The sequence below is a fragment of the Rousettus aegyptiacus genome, unplaced genomic scaffold (genome assembly GCF_014176215.1).
Source record: "Rousettus aegyptiacus isolate mRouAeg1 unplaced genomic scaffold, mRouAeg1.p scaffold_m13_p_1, whole genome shotgun sequence".
NCBI classification, from domain to species: domain Eukaryota; kingdom Metazoa; phylum Chordata; class Mammalia; order Chiroptera; family Pteropodidae; genus Rousettus; species Rousettus aegyptiacus.
In genome coordinates this window covers 72,601,745-72,624,769 of record NW_023416284.1, presented here as the reverse complement: position 1 = coordinate 72,624,769, position 23,025 = coordinate 72,601,745, and the positions used below count along the sequence as shown (strand labels likewise).

The 23,025-nt window shown below is 39.4% G+C and overlaps 1 protein-coding gene across 13 annotated transcripts in view; it reads right to left on the bottom strand.

Annotated features, from left to right (window-relative positions):
• ATXN1 (ataxin 1) overlaps nt 1-23,025 on the bottom strand; it is a 364,038-nt gene that overhangs the window by 74,734 nt on the left and 266,279 nt on the right. Inside the window, exon 8 of one of the 13 annotated variants that reach the window (XR_004955711.1) lies at nt 8,857-17,156. The exons of the other annotated variants lie outside the window; for them this stretch is intronic. The gene's annotated coding sequence lies outside the window, so the exon portion shown is untranslated. Of the gene's footprint in view, nt 1-8,856; nt 17,157-23,025 lie in introns of those variants that run through there. 13 annotated transcript variants of the gene reach the window in all.

The following is a 23,025-nucleotide window of genomic DNA, read 5'->3' as shown; positions in this document are numbered from 1 at the left end:
CCTCGGCCCTCAGACTCAAGCCGGGGTTAAAACCTTGAAATGTTTTCTCAACACATTAAGCAGAAATAACTATAACAACGGCAAAAAACAAACCCTTGTGTCCCCTTGTCAGGATTTTTCAGACTGTCAATTGACTGACCTTGTAGCTGGAAAGCATTTTAGAGGCTGTGTAAGAAAAGTTTAATGTGGCAGTGGATGGATACAAAGAAATTCTTAGAGGTCATTAGTGAACTACTAATACTGGTATCCTGAGAATAGATAATGGAGTTTTTATTTTATCTCACGATTTTGGTGGGGTTATTTATGGTGATGACTTAAAATGATGTTATTTAACCAACATTTTCTTGGAAAGAAATTTCCCTACTGTTCTACTAGAACTGTAAGTCAGTGGGGCCAAGGCACTGGTCTTTGCTGAGGACACTTTAAAATAATCAGCCTGTCACATTAAAAGCAAATACTTTCTCAGCATCTCTCAAGACTGAAATAGTGAAAAGTGTGTTGCCTTCTAAGTATATCAGAATTAAGTCATTTCTGCCTCATGGGTCCAGAAGACAGGAGGTAAATGTGTCTGAAGGGTGTCACCTAATTCTCCCTCTAACCCAGGGTCTTAGCTGGGGGGCAGTTTTGTCTCCCAAGGGACAGTAGGTGAAGTCTGGAGACATCTGTGTTTGTCATAAAATGGAAGTGGGTACCAGCATCCAGAGGGTATGCGCCAGGGATGCTGCTAAACATCCTACAATGCACAGGCCAGCTCCCCTCTCCCCCAACCTTCCACCCCCAACAAAGACATAACAGTGTTGCTGCTGAGATTCCATGCTCTAACAGGGGTGGGGGTTGGGGGGGGGGGCACAAACAAACAGCTGCAATGAATTTTCCATTAGCATTCTAATTGGTTTCCGGGTTTCCTGGGCACCCTCAATACCTTGTTTTCTAAATACTTGCTACTCATAGTGTGGTTCACAGACCACAGGCATTGGCATCACCAGAGAGCTTCTTAGAGATCCAGAACGTCGGGTCCCACCCAGACCAATAGAACCAGAAGGTGCATTTCAACAAGAAGGCAAGGTGACTCATATACATTTTATAGTTTGCGAAGCACTGTGTAAGCTTCCCTTTCATCTATCCTCCAATCCTTGTGCTCACTCAGCATTAACTCTTTCCACTCTGCCCTCTGATTAAGCAGATCTAGTAAAAAGCAGCTCTCCTTGCCCTTCGACCTTTCCTTAAATTGTTCCCTTCAGCCCAGGCTTCAGCCTTGGCTCACAGCAGAGACTACTGTTCATCCTATGGCCCTTTCGGATGGAGTTAGCTCATCCCCTACAGCCCTGTACAGGGCCTTTTCTCCTCATTCAAAAATCCTTTTTCTTCTGACTACGCAGTCAAGCCCAGATGACATGGTCATTCGCTTATATTTATTGCTTCAAAGTACCAGTTTTCAAGTCACTTTAAGCCTTTATAGATGTTCTGGGTACCTGGCTGATGGCATTTCTATTCAGCCTACCCTAACTGCTGAATTCTTCAGTGACCACATGGGTGGACATCTTACAGAAGAACTCCTGGTTTCTTCATTTTTTCTATAAGGAAGGGCAACTACCACACGCCCCGCCCCCGCATAGGCTTCAGAACATTCATTCATTCATCAAACATTTACAGTGCACCTTTTTTGTACCTGACTCTATGCTAAAGATATTAAGAATACCATATTGTACTTGTTCTCAAAGAGCTTATAGTCTAGAAGAGGATGGGGAAAGAAGTCTTTATTTTGGCATGAGAAAACTTCAAGAATTACAAGCCAGAGAAAGGCTCAAAGAAGGTCATGGTCTATTCTTGTTGGAATGGGATATTTTGACCATTTTTGTTGGCTAACACTGTAACCCAGTAGTTCCCACATGCTATTCTGAGAACCAGGGCCAACCCATGGAAACAAAGAAAAATAAAGACAATATAGTGAATTTGTCATAATGCTAAATTTCTATGATTTATATTGAGATTATATTATTCTCACTCTGGGGGTATTAAAATGTCCTTTCCTTTTTAAGAAGATTGGAAAAGTATTTTAAAGTGTCCTTATAACACTTTACAAAACAAAAATGAGACATGCAAATATTAGTTCCCATTAATTTTTAAAACTTATCCTTGAGACCTAGCAGCGGCTCTCAAGGTCTGCGTGAGGGGGGCATTTTTGAGGGAGGGGGTAAGCTCTTTACACAAAATAGAGAAATCGCCAATTGTTCTTGATAAAAATGGGAGGGCTGATGGAAATTATGAATACTTACATGCCTCTAAGACACCCCTTGATTACTATCACTAATGAAATAAAATATTTGGGAATGATTGTCTATATAGGGGTTTGAGAAGTTTTTCTCATCCCCTTTCCTGGAGGAGGTAGACTCAGGACCTTGGGGACAGTGGCGGAAATTTCAATGTGCTGAGTTAAGATGTTAAAAGCCCTTGAAACCACGTGGCCTTTTTTTTTTTTTTTTTTTTTGAGGGAGTGCTTTTCTTCTTTGGAATATTCATTCCTATTGGAACTCGTATACACGTTTTGGGCTGCTAAAAGGGAAAAGCCTCCATCCCAAGAAGGCCAAGGATGGTCAGCTTAGGTAACTTGTACTTCTGGCCTCAGAAAGAAAGCCTCCAATGGGTGCTCTTTTACTCAGATTTATCGTTTCACCTTTTCTCCTCATAAGGGTGGTTCTATGTTGATGGCAGAGACAGGAGGGTGAGCCTATGGTAAGGGCAGCAGAGGGGGCTAGATTTTAGTGGGGGCCGTGCCCGCAGTTCGCCTTCTGTTCCCAGATCACCTTGTGTTTTGACGAGAGAGATGTTACTGAATTTCCTAGCCCACTGCCCATTCTTCCTTCATCTCCCTTGCTGTCATCTCCTTGCTAAAGTGAATTCTGCCCTTGCACTACATCATTCCTCACTCTGGGTGCTTTCTCTGGGTTGCCTCATCCACTCCGAACTTGACTCCTCATTTCTGTACTGAGGTTTCCCACATCGCTGACCTTCAGATTCATATTCTCAGATTCTCACCAGCTTGTCCGTCTCGGAAAAGTCCAGAAATGTCCAAAACTGAGCTCAGTACCTTCTTCTCTCAGCATGCTTCATCTCCTTTATGTCTTATATTTTTATTAGTCATGTAGTATGCCATTTTGTAGAAAAATATCAGAAAGCAAAACAATTAGTTAAATCTAAAAAGAAATCTGGTAAGCAAAAAGATAAGTTTTGAAAAAAAGTTAAGTTGCTTAATATATATATTCATATCTTTCTATCAATTGTTGGATACATGAATGTAGTTTTCCTTCTGGATGAACATTCACATAGAAATTTGATTTTCTAACTATAATCTAATTTTGGCAGATATTCCCATAAAGTATCTCATTTCTGAGTGTCATTAGAGCCAGCATATTGATTAGAGAAGGAAAGAAGGAAAGAAATTCTTGGATGGAGCTCTAGGGTCAATGTGGACTTCTGAGCTCTCTCCCTCTACCATCTCTGCCAGATTCTGATAAAAGCATAAAAACTGAGGTAAAAAGAACCGGAAAGTAACGGCTAAGTTATCAGGACAATACGTTTGGTTAAACAGGAAGCTTATTTATGAACAGTGTACTTCTGTGAACAGGGGGTCATATTTCTCTTTTACTAGGCATGTGAAATACGTTGTCATTATTTGGACAGTTACTATCTCCCTAAGCCAAGCAGCTGGTGAGGATGTGGAGATTGCCCTGACAAGAGTTTAACACTGTAAATACCAGCATAAACTACTTATCCACCAACGAGACTGCTCTAGGATGTGACTTTTGGATTGTCACAAAGCTTTTAAGAGCGGAAACAGGAAGAGCTGTGGCCGAGACTTTTAGTTGGGCAGATGAGATGGTATAAAGAAAGGTTATATCACCAACAAAAACAACCTCTGCAGATTTCACCTCCAGTAGGAGGAGTGCCCACTGGTGGAAACGTTTTGAGTCTCTAGTTAAAAAGAAAAATAATCAATATTGACTTTTAACTGTTCAGTTCTCAGCAGTTGCAACAAAAGCACCATGTTTAAATCTCATGGTTGTAACTGAGTATTTCTCTCCCTTTAGAGCAGGGGTCCCCAACCTCCAGGCCAGGGCCGGGTAACCACCCATGGCCTGTTAGGAACTGGGCCGCACAGCAGGAGGTGAGAGGTGGGCAAGCGGGTGAAGCTTCGTCTGTATTTTTAGCCGCTCCCCAGCACTAGCATCATCGCCTCAGCTCCACCTCAGATCATCAGGCATTAGATTCTCAAAGGAGCACCAGTCCCCTAGGCCAAAAAGGTTGGAGACAGCTGCTTTAGAGGCAACAGCTCTGCCACAGTGATCATTTGATTCTAGGATCTCAGGCTGCTACATTTTCCCATTCACCAGTTGACCCCTGTGGTTGAAGAAACAAGGCCCTCCTTTGTTGCCATTTATTTGCTTCCAAGTCTAATACTTGCTGGTCGCTTATTGGCCTAGAATTCAGAGTACTCTCTATGCATATTACTGACTTTCCTCTTTCTTTTTGCTCACCCTTTATTGTAGTTTCATAAAACAGGGACAATATACATGGGCCAGCAAGATGTTATAGCTTTTCTAACTTGTTTATAAAAAATTAGAGACGGCTAGATTATAGCAATTTTCTGGTTAACAATATGCACACAACCCACAAGCCAATAACAACAGAAGAAAGACAGACAGAACATAAAACATTACTTATGAGATCCTTCCCACCGCCTAGGGTCAGGTCTACAATGCATGCAAGTCTTGGCTGGAACAAATTAGGAAAGTCATTTCTCCTTTCAAGTGAGAATCATTTACGTGGGCCCAGACCTCTCCTGTTCTCATTTATTCAACTTCCAGTTCTCAGTGACATTAAGCAGGAGGAGAGAACATCTGGTGGCAGTCTCGGCTCCTGCCCCACTCCGAGTTATTGCCTCATGACTGCAGAAAAAGCAAGAGGGCAGCGCTGCACGGTGAAAGTTGTGGCCTCAGAGTTCCTACACTTTTTACAGATTTATGAATGATAGGTATTCGTGCTCCCTCACATTGAATGACATCTTACCTCTACAAAAAAGTTGTACACAACCCCGAACCTCTGTCTTGCCAACCAAGGGAGGGAGGCTGTTTAGCCCAGTATGAATTCAAAGTTGTAGATAAAAACTCTTTACTAACTCTATTAAAACAGTATTTTGGATTTTGAATACCTTGATTGGCATATATGTGCATATGAGTATATATACACATACACGTACATACAAGCATATAAATATAAACAGAGAGAGAGAGAGAAAGGCTGGGACTCTAGCTTGAACGAGAAGTCGGCCAGATCACAAACCTAGCAGAACACATTCAGCTTGGGACATGCACCACTAACTGCCTTCCAGCCAGAATCATAAACACACAAGGCATTTAGTGTTGCCTCATATGGCAGAAGCAAGAGGATGGAGTCCCAGGGCCTTAGCTGCCCAGCTGAAACATCAGCCTTCTTCCATTTTCTAAAGAGGGGTGGTTGAAAAGCTCTTTAAGCTATACTTTTATTACGCTTCACATTTATTATAGTGTCCTTCTCAGTGCCATCCTGTGATCACATCTTCATCCTCTTCTGCCCCCCAAACTCTCTGTGTCTTAAAAGAAGCACAGGAATGGCCAGTCTATAGGTTCTGTGGACACACATGACTTTTCCAAGCTTTGAGGTAAGTGTAAAGAAAATAAACTCTCCCTGCCATAGTCAAAGGAATAACGATCTTTTTAAAAAGCTTAAAATAAATATGACAACATAGTGACACTGGAGGGAGCTCTAAACATCTAGTGATAGAAAAAAGCATGCTGGAATTATATACTTAAAACTAAACAGGGAAGTGAATGTTTTGTGGGATACATACTGCATTCTAGATTTGCTTATCAGTGGTCCATCCTTGATATGGATCCAGAGTAAGTGTGTGCGAGGGTGAGGGGAAGCAGGTGGAGCAAACTAAATTCTCCTTAACTTATGACTTCTTAGCCAAAAAGGGAGGCCAATTATTCTTGACTTCCACATGACCTCTGTAAAGCATACCATGGAAATCTTTTCTTGAGGAGTTCTTTTAAGCAAAGAATTTAAGAAACGGGAAAATAACTAAAGAAAGATCAGAGAAAGTGGATCTGTTGAAACTAGGCATGTTCTGCTTTCCCATTTTCCATTAGAAGGTGTTTTGAGAGGAATGTGAGAGCTCCAGTCCCCCGCCCCCAATGCCCCTTGTGATGGGCGGGTACCTGGCTCACATCTGCCCTCTGGTCCAGAGCCCACCTAGGCACAACAAGCTATGACCTGACAGGCCATGCTAGGGTTGGGACATTTCCATAAATCAACACAACAGGGTCTCTAGTTCTCAGCCTCCTGCCTGACTTTAAGGCACAAGCTCACAGGAGCAGGGCAGAGCCCGCCTAGTGCAGTCTTTTCCTTTCTTCCGGTTCACAGCCTCAGGTTGTTTTCCAGCCCCTAAGCTGTACAGACACATCTCCAAGCAGACAGTTTTCTCATCCATTTCCCATGAAATGCCAGTGTTTTGTTCTAGGAGCTCATCCTTCAGCCCTAGGGGTATAACTACAAGCAAGAGGCTGATGGTACAGGCCAGGCAGAGCGTCCAGCCTAGAACTCACTATGTTTTGAATTAATAATAATCACTTTTCCAGTCACCCGGTTTTAGGTTGTAGGAAATTTTCTTCCTCCTTTTAACGATATTTACAGAACACTTAAATCATTAATGCCACTGCACTAGACTTGGAAGATGACCTGGTATTTGTCTAATATCTCAGATGCAAGCCTTTCTCATTTGGGTCTCTCAGAATACCAAATGTGACCTGTCAGCAAGAATCGACATTCCAACCCCTTGCCTTGCCTTGGAGAGTAAGACTCTGATCCAGGCGTGACATGCATTTGTACCAGTGCTTCTCAGCACACGTGACAGAAGATAAATCTACTCTGGGTCAACAAGTATATTGCAGGCTCACAAAAGTTAATAGTCAACTTTTGATTAAAGACACAATCTTTACTCTTAATGAGACATCTATTTATATCATACCAATAAAAGCCAAAAAAAGTCCTAGCTGTATGCTCTAAATGACTATATACTGAGAGTTAGAAACTACGTGACATAGTTTTAAAATTAATTTTATTTATTTTAATTAGTTTTAAGTAAAACTATATAATATTTTGATTTTATCCTGGAATATCTTTATTTTTATCTGCAAGCCATCACCTTTCAATTCCATTTAATATCAGTTTGACACTGTTTCCCCAATATCCACTACGATGTCTTACACCTTGTTGATGGAAATTATCCCTGCTGTAATTTCAAGCGCTCTCAGGAAGCTAGGCACAGACATCAAACAGACTGGTAATGCAGGAAGCAATAAGACAATCTGTTTGTAAAAACTAGGTTTCATAAAATGATAGTGCTGGAAGAGAAGAGGTCTCGAGGATGAATTATTTCAACCTCTCCTTTTGGCGGCTGAAGCACCCAAGGGTCCTAGTTGCCATGATTGACTGAGGACACACTGGTTTTCAAGCACTACTCTTGCCTTCTACTCTTACCATCAATAACTTGCAGCACATTCTGTCCTTGATCTTGGCTAATATTTATGCAAACCATGTGCAAAGTACCGTAATGTCCTTTACAGAACACTCCTGAAAGCAGTGCTCAAATGAAGACATAATATTTACTTGAGGTGAAGAGGCAGAAGTTGCGGGAGGCACTAGAATTGGGGGCTGGGAAGGGAAGCTGAGCTTCAGGGCTTTGAATCTGCTCCCCACTTCTTCAGGAAACGACAGCATGTTAACCAGCATGGGAAGGAGCTTGCACCATGTGCTGTCCATTTTTGGAAGCAGCAGACTGTAAACATGTGTTTGGGATGTGTTTTCTTTTGCTTTAAATGCAGATGAGACTGATTGTTCAACGTGCAGTCTTGAAATCTACCCTGGTCCTCATAGCCTTGCCTTCTCTTCCCTTTCTTTTCTCCCTCTGCAGTTTTCCTTCATTAAATTAAAATGAGAGACACAGGAAGTAGAGTATTTGGAGGAATGGTGTGGTGATATAATTTTTGGATTCCTTTTCTTTCTAAATTAATTATATCAAAAACTCAAAACCTTTTTCAAGAATCTAAAGGAGATTCTAGCAAGCTCTATTTTGATTTATTCTCAGTCAACTAATAATGAGATGTCTCTATCTTCAAGGCAATGTAAAGATCGACCAGCTCAAATAGATCACACTCATATTTGAAGGCATTACTAGGTATTCGACTTCCATAATACCTGTAGTATGGAATCAGATTGGTAAAAGTTCGCAGCAGAGGGAAGTCAGAGGTCATCTATAAGGAAATCATGGTTCAGAAAGATGATGTGATGAACCCAAGGTCACGAAGGAAGTACAACGGTCCCCCACCAAGCCACAGTTTCACTTTCCGTGGTTTCAGTTACCACTGTCAACTGTGGTCTGAAAATATTAAATGGAAAATTCCAGATATTTAGAGAGAGGGAGAGACCACATTTACATAACTTTTATTTCAGTCTATCGTTACAACTGTTCTATTTTATTATTCGTTATTGTTGTTAATCTCTTACTGTGCCTAATTTATAAATTACTTTACATTGGTATGTATATATAGGAAAAAAGAGTACACATAGGGTTCAGTACTATCTGAAGTTTTAAGAATGCACTGGGGCCTTAGAATGTGTCCCGGTGGATAAGGGGGGACTGCTCTGGTAATAATGAGTGTCAACTAGGCTTGTGAGGCACTACTCTTATCCAAGAGTTTTAACTTCAGGTTAATGAAATTAGTACATGATTAAAAGGTTTTTTTTTTTTTTTTTTTGTTTTTAAATTTAAAGTTCTCCCCTAAGGCTACCACTTCATTATTCAAAATAATGTGAACAAAATGAATAGAGTAGAATACTGCTGGGCAGACCAACATCTAGGCGGACATTCAAATGGCAGTAACTTCTTTCTCTATGGCACACTGAGATCACTAAGAGCTGACCTTCTTCTGGTCAGTCTGTCCTCAGGAATACATTGACACATATTCTTCTAAAGTACCTGTACCACCCTTTGGATGCTGAAGATGGTTTCATTTATAATATCTTGTACACCTTTATGTCATTTCAATTAGATACTGAAAGGTACTCAGTAAAATCCACACTGTAGCTGAAGGAGCTGAAAAGCAAGGAAACTAAAATACTCAAGGGCACAATACTACTAGCTAGTTGTAGAATAAGGTTAGAAACCTATGCTCGGAAATCCCAGGTCAGTGGCTTTTCACCATTGGATCTGTGCAGCTGGAAGCCCAGTTGGAGGCTCCGGGCTGCACATCCACTGTGAATGTGGCCAAGTCTGGGTAAGTCTGGATGGCCATGAGGTAGATGGACAGACATTCTCTCTGTATAGAGGCCTATATGATGAGCCTCATGAGAGAAAAAGAAACTGGCTGACAATAAACCTTCCAAGGCTAAGACTGCCACATGGTATCTGAAGTTAAGTAATTCTTGAACTTTCTCAGAAGCATGCAGTTTAAGGAAAGGGATAAGAAAGAGGGGAAGAGCGGTGTCACTAGGGAGGGCTATACCACTGGGAGCATCTACCAATGCAGCCTCCTGGGACAGAGGGAAGGAAGGGATGGTGGGGTCATAAAGACTTACATGAGCCTGCCAAGGTTTGTGGAGTGGGGGAGGGGCACGTCTCCCTACCTCTACTTGGCAACAAAGTAAAAGAATGAGTAATCACCAACACTTCTGACATCAAAGCGCAGAAACAGGAGCTGATGAAACATTCTGGAAGGGTGTCTGGGGCCATACCAGACAGTGATGGAGGGAGGAGGAGGGGCGCCATGTACCAGGGAGGAGAGAGGTTGGGACCTGCTTAGGAGAGCCTTGATGTCCCAGGAACAGCCAAGAGAACACATATGTTGGGGGCGGTGAGGAGGATAAGAATTTGAAGAAAGTATTATATTACAGGTATCTTAATTAGCATTCCTCAAATGTTTCTTTAGTATGGTATAGCCTCCTGAAATTGGAGTTAGTGTCTCATTTGAATATACTGTCATAATTTTAAATAATGGCTTCACCAAATTCTGCTTTCACATTTGATCTCTTCCACTTCTAAATCCAGTTTTTTATTAAACATGTTAAGAGAAAAGCTGTTGTCTTATATTTTCCTTCACCAAATGGATACCCTAAAGAGGATGAGAATGAGGACTATGATGAGGTTGACGGTAATAAAAGTTAATGATAATTTAGGCCTTGTCATCTGATAGACACAAGTTAATGATGAATTTTGCCCTTTAATGTTCATAACAACCTTTATGGCTTTAATGTAAGGAAAATGAGGATAATGTGGTTAAATAACTTGTCCAGATTATCACAGCTAGTAGGTCGCTGTAGTAAAACAGGAACCCAGGTGTGTCTAATTCCAAAACCCAGTTCTTACCCTGACACCCGAAGTGTTAGGCACACACTAAGTGCTTAATAAATATTGGTGATGGAACAAATGAACAGGCTAAAACAATACATGGGTTCTAATGTTTAGCCAGTCAAATGACAGAATGAGCTTCATTCTTCACCTAACTTGGTGAAATACAGCAACATGATATAAACAGTCATTAGAATTGAACAATGCCACTGGATCAATATTTCCTGCCAAGGAATAGATGACTCTGACTTGCTTTGACATTTATTTTCTAAAACGAAGGAACTCAGTTTTGCCCCGACATTTACAAAGCAGCAAGAGATGGTGACAATGAGAACCTGCTCTGGTCTACAGAACTGCCCTTGCTTTCGTCTTCCATGTGCAAAGCATGACAAAAATGAAAGCCACAATGACAGCAGCAGCAACAACAACATGGTAATTGTAGTTGTTTTTGGTGTATTTACTTTTTAAGACTAATTAAGAATTGGATTTGCAGTTTATGTAACTTAAAAAGCTAGTTTATAGAGGCCTAAGGTTGTTTTTAGACTATTTTAAAATCTCTGAGTCATGCAGAACCTAGGCCCTTCCCAGCCTCTCCACATCACATGTCTCAGTCTGTGATTTTTCAAACTTTGAGTTTCATAGAAGTTCCACACAATCGTGTTCCCCCTGCTGGTCGTCTGTGGAAGCTATGTCTGGGGGAACACAATGAAGGTGGGTGAGAAGGGTATTGTTAAAAGCAAGGAACAGGTTTAGATTGGCTCTAAAGGGATTTGACATTTGGAATTAATCCTTCAAGAACTGAGCTTGGGTTCATGTTTTGTGCTGCAGAGGACAGGCATCAAATCGCCAAAAATGTATGAGGAGCTTTAACTAAATGGTAGCAGCGAAACAGAGAATGATGTAGGGTGCGGACTTGGGGAGACCTGGGTTCTAGTACTGCTTCACCCTCTTACTTTCTGTGACCTTGGGCAAGTCACACCCTATAGCCCCCTTCCTTCCCTTTATTATTACTTTCAATTTTGAAAGGCTGCGACTCCACTGTGTACTTGAGGTCTCTTTCCTGAAGGAATTTATAATCTAGTTGGTACTACAAGACCTACTATCATAAACCAATTAGAAAACGAACAACTACTAAAAGGCCTTTCATGGTGAAGAAGAACCTGAAATGGCCTTTGAAGAATATATCTGATTTACAAAAGTGAGGTACAGGAGGACATTCATCTCTAAGGCTCACACTGGGATTTCTGACTAAGACTCACTTCGTAGGCTCTGTCAGGCTTTTTCTGATGTAGCAACATTTTAGAGGTTATGATTCAACCAGCTGTTTGTCTAAACCTGTCTAAGGGGATGCCTTCTAACATATCACTCCCTGCTTTAAGAAAAGTTAATATGCACAAAGTTAAATATATAAAAGTGTAATCCTTTGCTTTACTAAATTGCTTTATTTTCTAATATCTTCACTATGAGTTTCTTTTAAGTTGAGAACCTCCGATGAACTACAAGTATGTTAGAATCATTCATATATCTACGCATATTATACACATCATCTGCGGAACAAAGTGAATTTGAATTGTGTTCTCTCATTGTAAGTAACAGTGTTTCTTTGGAATAAGAATGGTTAACGTCAAAGATGTAAAATTCTTAGAAGATAAAAGCCTAAATGATGCTTGCTGATATTGGCTACAGTCCAAGCTCTTGAAGAAAATGACGTATGCTGTGCATTAATCAATAATAATTATATATGACTAATTTTCATGACTTATAGACTCTAGGCTATGGCTATCTATTAATCTTCCTAATACTACATTCCACTTCAATACGGATATACAATGATAGATCTGTAATAAGTAATTATGCTAAAATGGAAAAATCAGAATGTTGTTCATAGGTAATGCTCAGTGAAAGCCCTTAATAACATGGTTCTTGTTACAACCTGGACAAAATTTACACACAGTCATAGCAACATCAACCTGGTATTTTCCTGTAAAGACAAGCAGGGATCTGTGAGCTCTCACCCAGATTCTTCTAGCCATCTTCTAGAAAGTTAAAAAAAAAAATCTTGCTGGCAGCATCAGGATTTAAGAAATCGGGGAGAGGGTAAGAATAGGAGGAAATGAGAGTGGGGATGAGGATCACATAAGAGGTTCAAGGACGATTAAACTCCTGCCTATAATCGACTTGGGAGAGAAATGAACGTCATCTTAGCGTGGATGTGCTGGCTTAGGGAAGGGCCTTGAGGTTCTAGTCATTCAAAGTCCTGGCTCAGATCTCATGCCTTCCTCTGATTTCCTCAGAAGAAGTAATTTCTTCACCCACTAACATCCAATATCACTTGATTTATAAGCTATGACATAATTTGTTTAACAGTTGTTCAAATATATGTCTTATTTCCCTTAGTAGACTGTCAGCTCCCTGAGGTTAACCTTTATGTTTTAATTCATTTCTCTAACGTCCAGTATCTTGCTCTAGGGAGCCACTCAATAAACATTAGTTAAATACAGGACTAAATGCATGAAATATAGATTTTGCTAAATCAAAGCAGTAAAAATGCTGTTGGAGCTTGTACACAAATTCTGAGATTTTATCATCTGATTAAATTTGTAAATGTTGATTTCTGAACTGTGAAGTACAGCATATGAACTCTGCCAACAGCAGAAAACTTTCTAAAAGTCTTCCCTTTGCTGTGTGTGATCCTAGGCACCCAGTCCAGAGCTTGCATTCAAAAAAATTAAAGTAAGAATTTGTGTTTGAAATAACTCAGATCCAAGATTTATACTACTTTAATTTTCCCTTTCTAATAAACAAAACAACAAAATAAAACTCTACCAAGTAGCTCAACCATATTCAAATATTTATATAATTCTATCCATGGCAACGGTCTCAATATTTCAGAAATTTAATTTCCAGGGTCCCCCACCTCAATAGACAATAGAAGGAAATGGGTCTCAATGTCACAAACTTCAGCACCTCTCAAGGAACTAATTAAATCTCCTAGGACTCCCTCACCCACACCCTAAGAAATCTGAAGGGTGTGCAAAATCCAAATGCAATTCAACACCATTATAATAAAAGCCTTTTACTTATATGAAGCTTCATCTTGAATTTCTTTGTCTCTTTCCCCCCACAGAGTAGCAAATTTCCAAATTCCCCAAATGTCATGAGTTTGGCAATGGGACAATGGCATCCCCAGTGAGTGCCCTGGTGAGAGAGCTTGCTCCTCTCTAGGCCACGCTGTGGGGCTGTTGTCTCTCTTGGGAGATTCAGGCATCAACAAAGTGGATGAGCACTGGTCACAGAGGGAAACTCAGGCTCTGAGGTGACAGTGGACTGCAACCCACATGGGGAGGCCCTGAACCCAGCCTTCTGACACCGAAGTGCTGCCCCGTGAAGAAAAGTTCTAGAGTTCTCTAGTCTTAGGATGGAGTGTTTTTTTGTCCAGTCACGAGACAAAAAGAGTTATCCCAAGCTCTACTCAAAGCACCCTGAAAACGAATAAAGGGGAAGGGAAACAGCACTTGCTAAATGCTTTGTTTAAATGTGTCAATCATTATGCTGCATGTTTTATAGTTAATCTTTACACAAGCATGCAACGTTCCAACGACTATTCCATTTAAAGACAAATGAAGTTCAAAAAAACTTCCTCAAAAATGACATAGCAGGATTCAAACTCAGGCCTGTCTGGTTCTCAAATCCATGTTCTCACCATACAGCACGTTGCCTTTCAAAACAAAAAACTTGTTTTTAGGTATACAAAATAGAGCTTGTCCATTCTGTAGAAGACGAGGCTCCTGACTCACCCTTTTTGTTACAAACTTGAGCTATAACATTCACTTAATTCTTAGATTGACCCTCTTCCACTGTGGGCTCATGTCCATGAAATAGGAACCAGGTAAAAGAAGTCTATCTAGCAGTTGTATTGTGTACAACAAATGTTTAATGAATGGATGAATTAATCTGAGTCAGCGGGTGAGAGAATCAATGAACAAACGCAACTGACAAGTCCATACTCGGATTAAAATGACAACCTTGGTCATTAAAGTAATGCATCTTGTTTGTTTGTTTGTTTGTTTGTTTAAAATCCATGTCCCATGGCATTTTGGTGTCTGGAGAAAAAGCCTTTGTGTGTGATGGCAGTCTGGCCTTTTTCACTGACACAGTAGCCCACCTGTGTGGGAGCCACCTAACTCTGGCTAAAGTCAAGATTTCCTCTGTAAGTATCTAGCTTCAGGAAATGGATATTAAAGAATTAGTTATTTGGGCAAACAAGAGTTACTTTACATTCCTATATGCATTTTAAAAGTGAAACATATTCCCAAAGTCAAAAGGTAAGGGTAATCAAACACCACTCTACTCTGGGTTTTAAAATGAATCACAGATTGTTTATAGAAGAGATGCTTAATTTGGGGGATAAAAATTGACCTGCTTTCTATTGCCTAAAGGAGCTAATTATAATGTGACCAGGCAGTTATTATATACTCAGATGTGTCCATAGGCCTTTAGATTTCCACAGCACAGATAATCTTGCTCCTGGCTATCACTTATACTAGGTGTTAGGTACTAGATACAGAAATGAATCTCTATCCTTCATCATCTTTCACTGTTCAGGGAATCCTGGTCAATTCCTTGGTATACTGTACACTAGACACATCTAACCAACCAAACTATCAGAGAATGAGGTCATATTGCTTATCATTCACTGTTAAAACCCATCCAACTCATTCTGGTATGATCCATGTAGCTACTAAGCCCTGGCCTTCACTCTCTCTCCACTCAGAATTCACTTTCAGCTATTATAAGGAAGCCAAAGATAAAACAGCTTCTGCATAATGAAACACTAATCCCCAGAGTGTGACGCCCACGACACAAATGAATGCTAGACAGAAGATAACCAAATGTCTAGACTTATTCAAACCTGTTTCTCATAGTTTAAACTTGTACTCACTGCTTCATCAGCTTATGGACCATAAACCGATTTAAAAACACACAAGAGAACAACAACAAAGAGCTAAACCCAGTAGAATCTCTTCACTTGGGCCTCTTTATTTGAGTTTATTTAGTTCGTGTTCCTTTACCTATCCAAATATAGTAATGCCTTCTTAAAGTGATACCAGCTTATTGAAAATCACACACAGTTTGAAGTCTCTGAAAGAGAGAATGGATTTTGTTCTTTTTCCTAAATATATTGGTAGACTGGAAATATTTCATAGTAAGTTTCTTTTTCTAGCTCCTTAAAATTAAATAAGATTGTATAATTTAAGGATCTGTGGATTTGTGTTTACCACAATGAACTGAAAATATCGCTATGTGGATTCTAGAATGATAAAGCAGCTGTAATTGGCTGAGCATATTACACCTCAGGCATTATACCTGGAGCCTCGAACCAACCTCACTTCATTTTTATAACACTTCTCCAAGGTACTCATTTTCCTAGCTATGATACCAATTGTGTCCTCTGGCGAATTACTTCATGACTTGATTACTCCAACAGGAGTAATAATATTTAAAACATCAAGGATTAAATAAAATAAAACTTGGCCAATTACTTAATATTAAGCAGTGAGACAAGTTTGTATATGCATATATAATTCTAATAATAATTCATAAATAATTCATTTTTCTTTTATGTTTTTGTTAAGGTACCTCTTGACACATAATTTCTAATAAATGTAAAAACTGAATTCAAATTTTGAAGGAAGTTAGAAATTGAGATCGGAGGCCTCACTGATTTGTACCCCAACGGGACAGACCAATTCATGTAGCGATTTCTTTAACATTTACCTTTCATTATGCACATAAATAAAATTCATTAAAAGTGACAATTTAAGCATATCACATCCCTTTCCCACCAAATATTTTTAATGTAGAATTTGAAGATCCAGAGGAATTATTTCGACATCCAAGTCCTAGTTTTACCTTGGCAGGTGGGACATATTGCTCAGTAGGAAGCAAGGGCAGGAGCAGCTGAGGAAAGGATCTGAGAGTGAATCCTGCCCACCGGTCCAGCTTTGGGAAAGAGCCGGGACACCATATGCGATAACTTTAATTTACCCTTTACTTGTTTAGCGAAGACAAGGTAAATTAAGTAGCATGTTTATTAATGGAAAACCTTAGTGACAGCCAAAGTAAATGCTTAAATCTCATTTGTTCTACTGTTATCTAGAGCTTTGCTGCTCCAAGTATGGAACAAAATGGGGTTCTGAGAATCCCACTCCTCTATATCTCTTCTGAAAGTAGGAATTAAGGCAGAAAAAAGGAGGGAAATTTTTAAATCATTTTTATTTTCCTCCTCTCAACTGAGTGAGGAGAATTATACACGGTGAGGGGGAAAGGGGCCAGTATATAAGTCAATAATATAAACAGGATTGTAGATAAAGTGTTTAATTTATTCACAAGAAAAAATATCAGGCTTTCTTTTATTTAGTATGCCTATAACAAATTGTTGTTATCTAGTTTCTATAAAGTAGTGTTTATGAATTGAAAAAAAATTTAGGCAATAATTTATATGGTTGTGAGTACCTGAAATAACACGATTTCTTAGAAGGATCCCATCATTTAGATTGTATTAATGTAAAATGACTTCCTCCCTCAAAATTTTATGGCCCAATTATTAATACTATATTATACGTCTACTTTCTTTGTACCTACCCTCTTTCTGTGTGGCGTTTTCTAGACAAAGCTTTTGCTATAACCATGGAGCATAAAACAGAGCAATCTGTAAAATATAAGAAAAAATAATGCCTACCTTACAGGGTTGTTGTGGGGATTTAATGAGACAACACATGAAAAGCACTTAGCAAAGTTTCGAATTAGATATTCCATAAATGTCAACTATAATTATTATTCCTGTCAGTATATAAACTTCTTTTTAAGAAGAAGATTTTTTTTTTCTAAAGAAATTTCCAGCTTAACTTGTACACCCTAAATTTTAAAGTAATTTCCCTACATACAGTGTCTCAGACCCCTCTGAATCCCACCTGATTTTCAATGTGCTTCTTTAATGGTTCCAATCTCTTTCTCCTTGGATTATGGCTATGTGTGTATATGCCTGAATTCCTCTGTTACATCTTTAGTTTCAGGAAAGCAGAAACCCTATTTAATTTATCATGGTATACTTAGTAGAATGTGGCTTAGTACCTTGCATAAAACAGGCTTTTAACAAGTGTTTACTGAATGAATAAATGAAGACATGAGGGAATAAAATGGCGAAATATATGGCGAAATAAATCCTGGGGCCTCCTGGGCACTTATCCTACCAATATTTTAATCTTTTTGTCAACTTCCCCTAAAATAAATGTTTAATGTTTTGTTCACAAACCCCAAATTATTAATTTTCTAGAATATAAATTTAAAAAGGAAAAAAAAAGTTGACTATTCAAAGGAAAAGGTCCACCTCATCTGGATTGACTTGTCACTAATATCAGTGGTTCCATCACGAGTTTGGTTCATGGATAACATTTCTGGGACTTTTGAAAGGCTTTCATCATGAAGGAAAGACAAACACCAATAATAATTTCTGAGTCATAGCTCTTAAGGAAAATCAGAATAAAAAAAGCATTTGTTTACATGTCTACCTTAACAAATAGAGGGAGTTAAAACTTTTTTATGGCCTATGCTGCTTTTCAGTTCATGAATACTATAACTAACAAGCAAATGATACCATTTTGGTTCGAAGAACAAATCCATGACTCTGTCCCTAAAAAGATTGATCATAAATTATCAACATCTCATACTTAAATGACATTGCCATTCCAGTTAACGGTACTCTCATACTGAGATCTAAGCCAAGTTATAAGTATATGTTCAGTAGAACAATATGGTCAAACTCCGTACAAACAGTATACCGAATAGTATACCAGCAAAGACAATCAATTTAAGTAAAATTACATTCAGTAACAATAATTTATATAAATGTGTACTTTTTGACAAGTTAGACTCTATTGTAGAAGGTCAGGACTACATAAGCCTAGCATGGAATAAATGATTAGTAGCAACTGGTTCGAGAATTCTAAGTTTGACCTTGTTATCAAGAAGAGACAAACCTGAGCCAAATGGGACCTCCGTGTTTAGAATATGATTCTGTAACTTTTCGCCTGCCAGTACCTTAATTTATCCTTTAAAGAATTGGTCCAAAAGTCAACTTCTCAGAAACCCTCTATATTAATTCCATCTTTAACCTTAGGGTTCTTGAGGTTAAAAACTATGTGCATGAATGAATGAGTGAACAACTGAATAAAGGGAAGGGAAGAAGCAGTGAGCTAGGGTGAGTAATGAGAGTGCAGGTCAGATTACTCTGGTCCAGCAGGAGATTGAAAAGTGAACACTGTTCTAGTGCTACAAAAAGATATTTGGAACATAACAGGTGCTTAAATGTTCATTAAATGAAAGAAGTAATAAATAATTCTTTTTGTTGAACTGTTTATGTTTAGAACATGTAGTTTCTCAAATTATTCTCTTTATCCAAGTAGATATTGCTCCCTTGTGCTATGATTTCCTTTCTCTAAATTACAAATCTCTGGTTCCTTGTGAAAAGTTCTGGCAATTGTACAGAAATGGATTTTTTTTTCCAGTTTTATTGAACATAATTGCCATACATTACTGTATAAGTTTAAGGCATACGACATGACAATTTGTATTTACATATACTGTGAAATGATTACCATGGTATGTTGAGCTAACATCCATATTCTTATATAGATATGATAAAAAGAAAATAATAAAACAATAAAAGAAAAAAATGTTCCTCCTTGTGATGAGAACTCAGGAATTTTTAACTGTCTTAACAACTTCCCTACAGTACATCACACAGCAGTGTTAGCTATAGTACTTAAATGAAAAACTGGGAGGCCATACGAAGGGCACTTCTTTACGAAGGCACATTAACTCGCCTGCTCCTATCCCCAGTACAGCACTATGGCTTTCGGAAATGTTTGGATTTGGAATAAAGTAGAAGGTGCAGAAATTGACTTCAATGCATGGCATAGCATATGTCAAACCAAAGGAAAAATAGAGAAGCATGGTTCACTCATGAGACTTGGACAGCCTGACCCTCCAATGCTCAGAATGCTAAAAATGTTAGGGATTAATAGTAACAATTTAGTGTAAATGAAGCAACAAATTTCTATTTGTTCCTTAGATATAAAGTATTAGCTTGATGTGATCTGGAATTTGGCTGTGTTCTAATTTCAGGAATTTCGAGGGATGGAATTTACCACATGTCATCTATGTGGGAACTTTGTCTGTTCCCAGCCTGGGACATGACCATTGATATAGCCACAGAGGCTTCACTGGTTAGCTTTCGCTGAACCAGCCCCTCCATTTCCTAGTTGTGATTTTGCTCATTATGTAACTACACTTCCTAAGCCCCCATTTACTTTTCTATTGAATGAGGACAATAAGAGTACATAAATCTCACAACTGTAATGAGCTTTTGAAGAGCTTATGCGTGGAGATGTTTTAGTGTAGTGGCTGGCACATAATAAATGCTCAATAAATGGCATGTATTATAATCATTAGCATTGTAAATAATAACCAAAGCCTATTCTTATGATAGTTGTATTACTATCTACTCATTTACCCAGTAATTATCTAATTATTATAAGTATTATTTTATAATCTTAAAAATAACATTTAAAATAAATGATTTCAAATGTCCAAACAACTGGTTATAAAAATGAATATTCTCTTCCACTGTCAGATTTCGTGGTGTGCATGAGAGAGGCCTAGGCCTCAGTGGTGACATTCTCAAAAGGTGCGAGGCCCAGGCTGGATAACGTTCTATATTTCCCTTTGGAAAAATAAGCAAATATGAAAATCAAGGGTGCAAAGGGAGCCTTGAAGGGAAAGATATGTGAGGGAAACAGGTGGATGTGTGTGGTGAGCAGCTGTCCAAGTCTGCCACTGAGATACTGGGGCAAGTGAGTTTCGGCTGAAGGGGAAAAGATGGTGACACATTGGAAGAAATCTTGGGGCTTTCTGCCAGCGTTTGGCAAAGTCCACTCCTCTACTCCAACCATCCCCACTCCCAGCGGAGGGCAGTGGGAGTGGGTGGGGGTGGTGACAGACAAGTAACTGCTCTACCTATTATTTACAGAATTTTTCAAGGGCAAGCCCTCAATCTTTAGCCCAGTTGGCCATGATCAGGAGGCATTTAGTTCTGGTACAGAGTGAGACAAGGACCAAGGATAGCTTGTGATGGTGGGGGGGGGGGGGCGGATAACTTTTTATACAGCCCACAAATGCTCGGCTGCAACATAAATGCACTCTTAAAATGATAGAGTGTCAGACGTTAATGCAAATTATGTAAACTCTCACTAAATGACTTGAATCAAACAGAAACGACAATAGCACCAAAGTTCTCCATAAACATGAGTTGGAATGCTCTACTCTGCATTTCACTTCTGTGGTATCAAGGGAGCTAGAGATATGGTGGTTTGACTTTCACTGTCTCTGGAGACCTTCATCAAAAGGAGCTATCTTGTGAAACTTTCCCAGGTCACCAACTTTCCAAAATGCTTCTGCAATCTGTATGACTTAAGAGGTTGAGGATAGGGGGTAGGGAGACATGATTCCAAACATTGTCATGTTTTTTTTTTTTATTTAAGGAAAGCTCAGCTATTAAACAAGACAGAGTATTAGGAAGACTGTCTTAGAAGCTATGCACAGAATGCATGGAGGCAGGCATCCATAAATGAGCTGTTACTCTGCCCCAAATGGGTGAAACTCAGACCCGAACAATCCATTTAGTAGTAACCCTGAAGCTGACTAATTTGTATTCACTGTGACAGTCCTTACTTTTGGACATGAAGTAATTACTAGAAAGTGAGAAAACAGACATTCCTTTTGGGAAGCTGGGAGATGGCTTTAGAGTCTAAGTTGCCATTAGGTAGAACGACCCATAAAAATAACTTAGGAGGCCATTACCTTACAACCAGCACATATAAAACCTAATAGTTACAGACTGTGCCTCTCTCATGTGTATTTTAATTAAAGATTTAAACTGCTAAGAGACAAAAACTGAAAACATGTACATAATCCATCAAAGTCTGCATAATTTCTCATTAGTTGCATAGCTGATTATCACCCTGTCTGACCCCGATTTACATGTGATATATGAACGTGTCCTGGCTTACGGCATAAAAACTGCTCTGGCTGGGTTATCAGAGCTCCTCTTTTTAATTCACACATGAAACCATTAGGTTCCCAGTTGGAATTCAGGAGAAGCCCATTAGGATAGGGACAGCTTTGTATTTATTTATTAGATTCATCCAACCTGAGTTGCCAGGGTAGCATGAGCTTTTTAACAACAGTTGTTTCTGGTCTTCCTGTTTTAGGTTTTTATCTAGCGTGCTGTGAGAAGACCTAAGTTCACATGCACTTAAGGTCGAGATTATTCAAACTAAAACAAATGCATCACATATCACCCACATATCGATCTGTGGTGTCATTTTAACAGTGGCACAGTTACATTTGCCCACACTTCTTAGATAAACAATGGCTGAAATACGTAAATTTTAAATAAGAGATTTGTATGACTCTGAGATTAGGAGATGGAAAGCAATGTATATGCTCAGACATTTTGGATTTGAGCACTTTTCTTTTGAATGGGCTTTTTCAAAAGTCTTTTGAATGTAAAAAGCTGCAGAGTTAAACAATGGGCTGCCTCCTACTTTCTAAGGTTATGTGCAGGCCCAAGAGTTGGGGCAGGTGCACACAAGTGGGGGGAGGGAATGGAGTATGAGCATCCACGGGTGCATGCACACACACATACACACACACACCTGCGTACTAGGCGGGCAGTGATTAAAACAGCCAAGGCTATGACAAAATAAAACCATCCACAGTTCAGTCTTAGATGGGAGACTTTTAAGCGGGAAATTAAGAAGGAAAACATGTAGTTTTGTCAAGACTGACCTTTAAGCCCATTTCATGGCCACTGCACATGTTTTTCTTCTAATATTCTAATCTCACACCTGTTGCAAAGACAGTGCTTAGATAGGATATTCATCTTCCCAAGTACATAAGGGTTTGTTTTTCGCCTCTGTGTGTGAAAAAAAATGGCTAAATCATATTCCTATTCATTCCAAGTTGGAGCAGAATTGCCTCGGCTTGCTGCCAAGAGTTATCCTTAGAGGGGACCACATGTTTTGAGGTTTCAGAGACAGTGGAGTAAAACTTTGCATCAAGAAACATCAGACACCTAAGTCCTTTAGCAACACAGTGAGTGAATGCTTCTGCCAACCAAGAGGCTTCAGCGGGCCCACAGCACAGCGTGAGTGAGCAAGAGGGAGGTGTGGGTAGTAGGTGTGGGCACGTGACATTGCTTACACCAAAGCAGAGGTCACACTTTCTCTCCTCTACCTACCTGGTGTCACAATAGCCCCTGCTCTCTCTCCTCTTCTGATACCTTCTAAAACCTTTGCTTTAAATGAATGGGAGCTCTGAGACAGCCAGATCTCACTTTGAGTGACACTCTTGCTTTTTGATTTGTGAAGTTCCACCCTTCTTGGAGAGAGACTCAGCAGAGAGCGAGGCAGGGTTCTGAGTCTCTCTGGCCCTGGCAATTCAGCATCAGCAAATCCTAT